This window comes from Trachemys scripta, chromosome 2, assembly GCF_013100865.1.
Source record: "Trachemys scripta elegans isolate TJP31775 chromosome 2, CAS_Tse_1.0, whole genome shotgun sequence".
Lineage (NCBI taxonomy): Eukaryota > Metazoa > Chordata > Testudines > Emydidae > Trachemys > Trachemys scripta.
The window spans coordinates 192,486,889-192,498,842 of NC_048299.1; the positions used below are offsets into that span (position 1 = coordinate 192,486,889).

Below are 11,954 nucleotides of genomic sequence, written 5' to 3' on the forward strand. Positions count from 1 at the left end.
TTAATTTTCCCAAATCAGCATTTGGAAATCATTTAAAGACTCTATTTTGATTTTGTCACTTTATTTAAATTTGAAATAAAATCTAGGTTACATTTTCCAAAAGTAACTGAGTACTATTTTTAAAAAGCAACATTAGGTGCCTAAGTGCAACTGACTTTGGCATATAGAGATAGATATTCAAAGATACTTAGGTACCCAAAGTTGCAGATACATGAGTAGTGCCCACTTTATTGCCTCTTCAAAGAAAAGAAATCCACCACAAGAGTTTTCACAATATATTTCATTAAGAGTAAATGTCTAAGAGAACATGTGGTTAGTGCCATCCTGCAGTGAACACTCTGGAAAAGAGCTACATTTCCATGCATCTTTCAGATTTCATAGTTCTTCACTTCTGGGGGCTCTTTGCTGGGATCGCCCCCTTGCTCCAGGTACAGGTTATTGTAAGGATACTGCTTCAGTCCCATAGGTATGTAGGATTGGTACATTTCTCCAAGCCAGAACATAAACAGCACAAAGCCAATAAAGAGGAAGAAGTGATTGCATATAGTGTGCCAGTGTACCACAGTGGGGGATGTGTCAACACGGGTCCGGAGAAACATATCAAAGTGCCAGTGCATTGGCTCTCTCCAGTTTTGTCTCAGATGGGGTAGTCCCACTGATACCAGGGGTCTCTTTCATGATGAGATTGGTCAGGAAATTTGGGATAATCACCATACCCTATGTCATCCGGATGTGGCTCATAGTCCCCATAGTCTCCACCCTCATGTTGTATTTCTTAGCAGAAGCTGCCTTTTCCTCTGGGGTTTTGGGGTAAGGTCCAGGCAGCATGTATGTTGTCCTATACAGCCAATCACCTAGTTCTTTACTGCCTAAAGAACCTGTTGGTAACTATTTCAGATTGAGGATATTTTGATCCTTGTGCATCCAAACAGTTAGCAAAAGTTTGTAAAGTGCCTTGGGAATCTGTTTGGATGCCAGGTGCTACCTATGTGCACGATCATTAAAACATTCCTCAAAATTAATTGTTGGGGCAATATACCCTCACTCTTTGTGTGCTTTTAACATTTTACAAAGTGACTGCTGGTAATTGTATAAAAGGGCAGCAGATGGGAAGTAGGGGATGTAACCTTTCCCCAATACAGCCAGACACTTATCTGGAAGAAATGATTATTCTTGCCAGGTGTATGGGAATATTTATTGTTATGCCTCATTGTCATCTTATTGTGAGGTCTATGAGTGAGTACAATTCATTTCACTGTTAGTTATAGCAAGTATTGCCTTGATATGATGACTGTCCGTATATCTTATTTTGCCAAAATATAAATTTGGCTTAATTTAAACATTTCTGATTAATCATGTTATTTTAAAATGGAAGTGTCCTTTTTTTCTCTCTTCATTAGTATGTAGCATTCATTATACTTTCCTGAGACCTAGATAATTGGACATATAAGTGCAACTAAGTTAGTGAGAAAACCTCTTGCAGGTCATATAAAACCAATTTTATGCAAATTAATTAAAGCTTGTAATGATAAAGCATGTACGATAAAATAGGAATGAAGTAAAGAAATAATAGTGAGGCTATATTAGTGTACTATATCTCATGGAAATGCAATTAAAAAAATCAATTCTATTCAGTGTCACAACTGTTAGTATACATCAAAGTAAAGTTATAGTATCATTTCAGGCTACAGCCAGGTTGTGTAGATTGACTTCTGAGGTTCCCTGCTGTTCTGTAAATCCACCTCCTCTCTGATGTATGGCAGAACTAGCAACACATCTCTTCCCTCCTTACAGGGCAGCACGGCCTAGTGGCCGGAGTCCATACAAGCGCCCCTGGTTGCGGGGCAGCACGGCCTAATGGCCAAAGTCCGTATAAGCGCCCCGGGTTGCGGGGCAGCAGGGCCTAATGGCCAGAGTCCGTATAAGCGCCCCGGGTTGCAGGGCCGTAGGACCTTACTACTGGCTCAGCAGGGGGGTCCTACCGAAACACGCTGAAGCTTACCGGGGTCAAGGTACCAGTCCGTCACCTCCCTACCGGCTGGGGAGTTGGGGTCTCCCACGGATCCCAGGGTTCTCTGTGGTTCTCAGAGTATAAGAGTACATACTAATGAAGAGTATACTGTCTGGAGTATAAATTCTTTTGAAAAGTCTGGGTGTCGCAGGACCGGTTCACGAGTGAGTCGTTCCTTCAGAGCTTCGAAAGCTTTATCACACTCTTCTGACCACTGCACTTGCCGAGGTTGTGAGTACTTTGTAAGGTCCGACAGTGGGACGGCTATGGCTGCAAAGTCTGGCACGAAGCGATGATAATATCCAGCTAGGCCCAAAAACTGGCGCACTTGCTTCTTCGTCTTGGGGATGGGTACGTCTCTGAGGGCTTGCATTTTGCTGATTACAGGCATCAGTTTCCCACCCCCTACCGCATATCCAAGGTAGGTTACCTTCTCTTTCCTGAGGTGACACTTCGCCGGATTGGCTGTAAGGCCGGCTGATCGAAGTGCCTGCCACACCCTATCCAGATGGCATAGATGGTCCTCCCAGTTGTCGCTATAGACTACGATGTCGTCTATATATGCTGCCGCATACTGGTCATAAGGCTGTAAGACCTTGTTCATTAACCATTGGAACGTAGCCGCGGCTCTGTGTAGCCCGAATGGCATCATTATAAATTGGAAGAGGCCGAACGGGGTTGGGAAGGCAGTCTTCTCCCGGGAGTTTGGGGTGAGGGGGATCTGCCAGTATCCCTTGGGTAGGTCTAAGGTTGATAAGTACCTCGCTTCCCCGAGCCGCTCCAACAATTCGTCCACCCACGGCATCCCAGGGTTTTCCGTGGTTCTCAGGATCCGTCGTCTCCTCTGGTTCCTCCCGCAGTAGGGGTTCGTGCCGGCCTGTAGAAGTCTCTGTTCCTGGCGGCTTCAAGAGTGTCGGCTGGTCCTCTGCAGGAGCTTCCCAGTTAGGTCCTTCCCCTGCGGCCGCCAGCCCCGACTGAGCTGTGTTCCCTCCTTTTATACTCAGTGAGCATCTGGAGCATGCCCAGTTCGAACAGGGCGGAACTTCCTCTGTCAGAGCTACTGGTCTGACGTCACTGGGGCTAGTGCAGGGCGGGGCTGCCCCGTCACACCCTCCCTTGAAGGAGGTGGTGGCAATTGCATCAAATTTGGTGTTTTGGATCCTATTGGATTGACAAAGTATACAAATGACTAAAAAAAGAGATGTAGGTTTATACTCTTGTAATTTGCAATAGATTTGAATCCTGTCATAAAAATAATGACTAAAAATTAGAAATCCAACACCATTGCACTATCTAGGTCATTACTGAGTTATATTTCTTGAGGTCTATGTAATGTACTATATACAGCACTGTGGGGCTTGAGAATAGATACTGCCATGGGTCATAACACAAAAGTCCCACCACCTATTGTTCTCTTCTTTATGCCAATAAAATGTTTTCCAAGAAGAAAAGATGCATCATGAATGTCCCAGTTTCAGAGTAACTGTACTTAAATTCTGTACCCCCCCCACACACATATGTGGTCCCTCAATGGCACCCACATTAGGTTTCAGACTCCTAGGCTACGTCTACACTACAGGGGGGGATCGATTTCAGATACGCAAATTCAGCTACGAGAATAGCGTAGCTGAATTCGACGTATCTGATCCCACTTGCCCCGCTGTGAGGATGGCAGCAAATTGACCGCCGTGGCTCCCCCGTCGACGGCGCTTACTCCTACCTGGGCTGGTGGAGTACGCGCGTCGATTTGGTGATCGATTATCGCGTCCCGACGAGACGCGATATATCGATCCCGGAGAGATCGATTTCTACCCGCCGATCCGGGTGGGTAGTGAAGACCGGCCCCTAGTCACCACCTCTCTTGGGTGGAGACCTACATCTCTCTCCCTTCTGACTGAGGGTTTTAAGGCTCCACAGCCCCTTGTCATACCCCGTGGTATCTATGAACAGAATGTGCCAGTGTTACAAGTTAGCACACAGCTCTTTCTCAGGGGAGTACATCTGTTCTTAGGATTAAAAAATGGCAGAAAAAATACATAAAAATAACAAAAGTTCCTACACATATACTAATCAACCTACCTGAAATCACTCATCTTCCACATGGGGAGTCTGCAGGTACGTCTACACTGAAAAAAGCCCATAAAAAATGCAGCAGTGAGTCTCAGAGCCTAGAACTACAGACTCGGACTTGCAGGGCTCACTCTGTGGTGCTAAAAATAGCAGTATAGACATTTCTGCTTGGACTCTGAAACCCAGCAACAGAGTTGATTCTCACGGCCCAAGCATCAGCCCGTGCAGGAACATCTACACTGCTATTTTTAGTGCCATAGCATGAGCCTGAGTCTACAGACCCAATCTCTGAGACTGGCTGCTATGGCTGTTTTTTTTGTTTTTTTTTTTTTTAAATGTAGATATAACTTAATAGACCAATATCCCCACCAACCCTTCAGCAAGTGTTGGGGCCTTTCTTTGAGAAGAAGGTCCTGTACATTTGCTAAATCTCAATGAGGCTAATCAGTCTGTTTAAACTCATCTGTTCATATTTGGTCTCCTAGTCTCTGGAAAACCCAGTTTGAGCCAGTATATATATATTACCCATGGGGATGGGGGGGTTCCTTTCTGGAGTTGTTTACGGTCTTAGTGACAGTGCTTTTACCAAGTACTAGTATTATGTATTAGAAGAAATAACAAATTGCACAGGCAACTCTGTCGTTTCGTAACCTTCAAGTCCTCAACTTGCAACCTTAGTAACATTCTTTTAACATATTTTTATATGTTATGTTGATACTTTTATAATTATATGTTACTTGAACATTAACTTATTCTTGAGATGAATATAAAATTGTAAGTATGAGTGTTATTGTAATTGTTTAAAGTGTGGGTGGCACTGGCAGATATCTATAAAGATGCCTCCGTGCGTGCCTTTGTATAATTGATGTCGATTTCCCTCCTTCTACATATGTAGTTTTAAAAAGTCATATCAAAATTCTTTAAAGGTAAATTAGACTAAAGAATGGAGCCACCTTTAAGAAGAAGCAGTGGAATTATAACCATTAGCACTAGCAGATGACAGTTTAATGAGCACCTCTTGGAAATGATAAAGAAATACAAGAATCTTTCCTAGAAAAAATAATAAATAAATCAGGAATCATTCCAGCCCTAATATTCTATTTCATATCACAGAGATTATGACAGAAGTTATACCAGAAGAGAGAGGCTAATGTAGCTGGATTTCATCTCAATAGCTATTTTTTACTCCAATAACAATTTTAAAGTGCCTGAGATAAAATATAAATGCTAAGAACTGATTGGTGTAGCATCTCATAGAGCCAATAGTACATCTATCTATGATCACTTATTTTTTAATAGAAATGACCCTCATTCCTCAGAAGAAAAAAAAAAGTTATATTAAAACATGAAACTAGGGAGCCTGATCCTGAGCTGAAAACATCATACCGAATGACATTTCAAAAGAAAACTAGAAATGTAACGGCTGTCTGGGGCTACATCCCACACTGTGATATGATTGTTATACTAGAAGGAAAACTGAGATCCTATCTTACATCTTATGTGTTACACTGTTTGAATTAAGAAGAAGAAAAACTTGGGTTAGGAGGGTGTGAGCTTTAAAAGGATTATTTAAAAAAAAATCTGTTCTTTTTCAAAGAGTTTGTGAATTAGATAAGAACATAACTGAAAGGGACAATGTTTTGGGGATGTTGTTGTTTCTTTGAACAGTGAATCATGGTGAACTGGTGTAAGTTAGTCCCATTGTGTTCAATGGAGTCTACACATATGCATATGGCTCCTAGGGGGTATATCTGCACTGCAATGAAACACTTGTGGCTGGCCTGTGTCAGCTATGAGGCCATAAAATTGTGGAGTACAGGGGCGGCTCTAGGCACCAACAAAGCAAGCACGTGCTTGGGGCAGCCCATTTGCAGGGGCGGCAGGGATCCAGCATGGGAGCTGAGAACCAACAGGGGGCCCTGGGAGCTGTAGTTCCTTGGTTAGCTCCCTGCCTATAGAGCCAGCCCTGGAGGAGGGAAAGAACTACATTTCCCAGCATTCCCTTGGCCACTGCCAACAGGAAAGAGGGGGAGGGAGTAAGGAAGCTGAGACCTCATGCTGCAGCCTGCTGTGAATGGAGAGCTGCACTGGGAAGGGTAGGGATACCATATTTTAACATTCAAAAAATAGGACACACCGTGGGAAGGGAGGGTAGCCCAACCCTGCCACCATCCACTCCCTCTGACTGCCCCCCACAGAAACACCAACCCATCCAACCCCCCCGCTCCCTGTCCCCTGATCACCCCTTCCCGGGACCCCTGTTCCAACTGCCCCACAGGACCTCACCTCCTATCTAAGCCCCACTGGTCCTTGTCCCCTGATTGCCCCCTCCCAGGACCCCACCTGCTATCTAAGCATCCCTTCTCCTTGTCCCCAACTTCCCCCCTAGGGCCCTACCCCCTACCTGTCCCCTGACAAACCCCTGGGACTCCCATGATTATCCAACTGTCCCCTGACTGCCCCCCCGAACCTCTGACCCATCTAACCCCCCCTTCTCCCTGTCCCTTGACTGCCCCTCTGAACCCCCTGCCCCTTCTCCAACCCCTCAGCTCCCTTACCATGCCACGCAGACCAGCATGTCTGGCTTCGCGCAGTGCCAGACACGCTGCTGCATACATGCTGCCGTGCTCCCCTGCGGAGCCACAGCACCCCCCGACCCTCCATCACCTGCCTTCAGATTTGAACACCTCAAAATTCAGGAGTGCTCAAGCTCAGTTTGGGCAGCTGTTACTTCATTTCTCCCAAATCAAATATACTGATCCACTGTAACTTGCTGTAGAAAAAGTAGGATAAAATTGAGCAAGAAATGCTTCCCAGTGGTTATTAGGACTGGAATTGCTATTTTCAACAGCCATTGCCTTTTGTTTGTTTGTTTTGTTTAAAAGGAAGACAGTGACATTGCATTGGCAAATTGCCCATAGAAAGAAAGAGTGGAACAAAAGAATAATAAAGGCACCTCAACTTTTCCTCATTTATGTAGGACAGTCTTATAATATGCATCCAGATATCCTCCAATCACAGAAGCAGAAAATTGTTCCACTTTACAGCAGTTCTGTAACCATATGGGAACCAATCCTGTCTGTGTTCTGTGCATATCCAAAATTCCTGCTGAATGATCCACCCTGGGAGCAAGTTACCAGTGACCCAGGGCTGCGGCAGAAGAAGGGTGCAGGGCGGGGGGGAGAGCCCAGGGCTGGGGCGGCAGGGGGGTGTGGGTGGAGGGGTGAGAGCCCAGGGCTGGGGCGGCAGGGGGGTGCAGGTGGAGGGGGAGAGCCCAGGGCAGGGGGTGCGGATGGTGGGGGATAGCCCAGGGTTGGGACAGCAGGTGGGTGCGGCGAGGAGCCCAGGGCTGGGACGGGGGGGCAGCTAACATTTTTTTTGCTTGGGGCGGCAAAAAACCTAGAGCCGGCCCTGGTGGAGTAGATGTTTGGGCGCGGGCTGTAGCCTGGGCTCTGGGACCCCATTAAGGAGGAATTCACTGATTCTACTTGACTATATTAGGGCAGAGTTTAGACTACAATATTTGACATAGTTATTATATTCATAGATGTCATTGTTTGTCAGTGTTACAAGGATCCTTAAATATCCTGTTCCCAGAAATTCCTAAGAAGTAAAAGAAAATAGTATCATCATGAGACCAACCCTAAGGATTTCCCCTTTTCTCCCCTATTTTCCTTTCTAATTTGAGACATAGCAAGTTAAACAACCCCTCTCCCCACACTACCATCAACCTGCAAATCTTACTTGCTGGTTGGTCTTATTCTGAACTATCAGTTGTGTGTTTGGATTGTCTGATTTCATCATAGGCACCAAAAACCCCACTGACGTCAATGACTTGAGTGCCTGGGGGCAACACAGAATTTTGGAAGTCTAGATCAGCTGTGGAGGGAGAATTTTGCCTTAATAAAGTAAGAGCTCTAGGGGGATATTTTTGGAGACACAAAGAGGATTCAGGCTCCCTGTTTGCATTGACTTTCGGTGGGAATTGTGTACTTAACTGCTTTTTGTGTCTGGGAAACTCTCCCCCTAACTGTTGAGTCAGTACCTTCAATTGCAACTGTAGATCAAGGTGTAGGAGAACAGTATGCAAAATCCCGGGAAAATTTGTTAATTGAAATGAATGGGGGGAAAAAATCAGAGTTCCATCCACATCCTATTAGACAATGGTATAAAAGAGGTTACATCTTTGGTTTATTTTTACTTTTTCAGTGTAGGAGAAGAGCTGTGAGATTTTTTGTGATTATTTGTATTCTTTCCCTTTATTTTTAAATACTACTTTTTTAAAAACAAAAATACACAAACGAAACAACACAAAATACACAAATATACAAAAGAAACAACACATAAGAGCATTACCTATGGGCTGAATTTTCTGCTGGTATAATTCTAATGAGGCCAACTGACTTTCAGCAACAGAAATTTGGGCCCATTTTGTTTGCATTCCCAGTATATGAGAGTTGTGTTACTCAAGTCTCCTCCACTGAAATAAGGTTACAGCTGAAAGACTGTAATTTAAACAAAAACAGTGAAACCCAGAATTATTGCTATAGCACTAATTCTACTCTTTATGGACCTAGGTGTGGCTTCTTGAGTCTACAGTACTTTTTGTAATATAGCCATTGTTCTGAGTTCCTGAAATTCTTCGACACAACAGGGTGAGTTAAGAATGCTGGAAAAGCTTTAACTTTGAATTTCCTTCCTTTAGTTGCTTTAAATGACAGCCATAACAATATACAAGCAGTTTAACACTTCGTCAGTGTGGGATTTGGGCAGCAGATTTAGTTTATTGTTGACAAATATAGTTCTTGAGCCTGGGCCATCTATCCTGGGATAGAAGATGGTATAAAAGGTTGTTGACTGGAAACTTTGAATAATTCATAACATATGCTCTCTTTTCAGTGAAATAGTAAGTCCTATTTTAGATCAAGCTTCCCTGTACTGCAGAATGTTGTCACCTAGAATGATTGGAAACATTTTTTGCTACTCTTTTTGTTTGAATTGAGTTCTAAAGGAAAGTTCAAAGGGCCACAGCTGACAAGGATAGTCTCTCATAATAATCCTGGCAGTATTAAATTCATGTAGATGCCCACAAGAGAAAAGAAATAAACCCTGTTTTATAACAAAATAAAGAGATACTTGAATCACATCATGATCCTTTTTGTGATACCAGTGCTCAGTGCTAGTATCACTGGGAAGAGATACACTACACATATGTGTGGGATAGAAATGTGATGCTAGCTCTGAGTGCTGTTAGCATGGGGGCATTTCTGTCCGTATATGTTAACTCTGCATGACAGGTTGTATTGATAATATCATTATGAGATCACTCCTAGGGATTAGCACTTTGGTAATTTAGAGTGGGGGAGTTCAACCTCTGTTTCAGACAATCTGTTCTTTAAAAGTTTAACAGTAATGATTTTTGAACATATATTGCACTTTTCATTCAAATACTACAGTTCAGATTTCTGTTTCTTGCGATGTCACTATTTTTTGAACAGTCCTCCACTGGAAAGTGAAATGTCCAGACCAGACATTTCTTAACGTTAAAGAAGGGATTTTTTTTTTAATCAAGTCATGTTTATTTACCATAAGGAGCAGTAAAGGTCATATTTTTTTCTTTTCTTTTCAGGCCCCCATTAAGGGACCAATTCTGCAATTCCAACAGTTATTCAAGTAAGTAGACAAGATCCATTCAATAGTAAGCTGCTTCCACCTCCCACCCCAGAAAACAATGACATTCAAACTTTCCCTATGGTACCTGATTATTACAATATGCCATATAAAATAACATATGGTATAGCAGAGCTATACAAAATGCTGCATTTGTATTACGTAGTCCCTACTGACTTTTTCTAATGTAGCAGATTTCTCTTGTAAAAACTTTTCTAAGCATATTATTTGAAGGCTGGCCCTTTAAATTTAGCAGACTCAAGCTGCTATCACACCATAGTGGCCATTTTGCAACTGGTTTCTGCTTGCTGTATCTCCTCCTGGTTTTGTTGGTAAGTATTTCAAGTCTTTTTTATGCTTTTTCCTACTTTTACTTTTCTAATTTCTGAGGAGATGGTATTTTCTCACACATTTAGACCTAGGTATTCAGGAGTGTCTGCTAGCCATAGAGGAGTGGTTAGCAATGCTTAGGGAGTCTTTGTTCTGAATTTGTTTTCTGGTTTGAGTTAGTTTGCTTATTTTACTTAAAGAAGTTTAATGGCTTGTTGGGGAGAATTTGGATAATGATTTCATTTAGCTTTAAACAAAATAAAAATTGAGTCTGAGCTGTCTATTGAGGAACAGAGGATGGTATAAAAGTTTGGTGACTAGGCATGTTGAATAATTCATCATACATACTCTTTTCAGTGAAATAGTGGGTCTGTTTGAAATAAAGCTTCCCTGTGTGGTGGAAGGTTGTCACCTAAAATGATTGGAAACATTACTTTGTTATTTGCTGCATTTTGAATTGAGTTCTAAGGGAGAGTTCAAAAGGCCACAGCTGACAAAGACATTCTCTTGGAAACATGTGTATACAAATACTGAAGATGTTCAGGAGACCAATTTACTGAAATATAGAAAAGATTTTATTTATTTTCTAAAAATAACATTAGTAAATCTTTCCTAAGAGTCAACCCAACATCCGAATTACTCTAAAAACCTAATAACTTGGAGGATTCCAGTGATTCACACACAAAAGTGATTCACACACAATTTCATGGTTAAATTCCTTGTTTAAACAAGAAAAAAATAAGCAGTATAAAAATGAACTGAAGTCCTAGCTCTAAACATTTTTTAAAAAACAATTAATTAGATCATTAAAACAAACTGTGCCATAGAGTAAATATAAACCCAACAATATAGATAAATACTGCCCACTAACAAGCAACCTCTCCCTTCTTCAAGCCCCCAGTCTCCTCACCAATATGAAACATATGCAAATTAAGCTTGAAAAGAAGATACCTAAAGGATCATATTATGATAGCTGTCACTCAGCCCTCAGGCACAATTCCATCTTATCATGGGTATAATATTTTACACTCTAATTTCATTTGTCAGGCTGAGAAAAAGGAAGAGGGCAGTTAGCATCAGAATGCAGGTCTCAAAGCTCTTGCTACCTGCTAGAGAGATGAGAAATGAGTAAGATTCCAATGCTACAGTTTGGAACTGTGGAATGTAATTAGCAGATAACTAGAAATCACTATAATGACAACCCAGACAGACCCCAGCAGTAAGAATCCAACACTAGCTTTATATGGGCCATAACCAGAGTGTTGTTCAGCAGATAGATGCACTGATTATCTTGAGGGAACAGGACACCTCTGGAGTTTCCAACACAGAATTAAGCCTGAAAAGACTCAGGAAAAGGGTCATGATGACTGAAAATCCTCCTGCTTCCCTCTGTTGTTAAATTGCCACTGTGCATGATCGCCCCTTCTGTGCTGGGAATATGTGTCTGCACACATGCTCATTTCCCTATATGTATTCTATTCAGGTTCTAATACTATACTGATAAATGAGCAACCTGAACACCTTTCAGTGATGCATTTAAGAGCATGATGAGACTAGTGTGTTATGTGTAGTTCCTCTCCCTAGAGAGAAAATTGCATACAGAATGTTTGTGTATGATATGCTCAGTGCTTTTGTACTGACAGTCATCTTCATCACCACTTGCACTCCAAGATCTAAAAGTCTGATCTTCCAAGGTTTGAGCTAAGGGACTAAATCCTGGGACTGGGAGCTGTAACAGATTTGTATCTTCTGTGGATAGAGCACAGTATGAGACACACAACGTGCACTGATTGGAGGGTTATACTTCTTTTATGCGTGAAGGCAAGGTTACAGTTGGAATTGAAAGTGGGATGCTGATGATGGCTTTGTGGTC

General features: G+C 42.4%; 1 pseudogene; it reads right to left on the reverse strand.

Annotated features, from left to right (window-relative positions):
• Window positions 1–368: 368 nt before the first annotated feature.
• Window positions 369–828, reverse strand: LOC117871630 (annotated as a pseudogene).
• Between the last annotated feature and the right edge of the window lie 11,126 nt (window positions 829–11,954).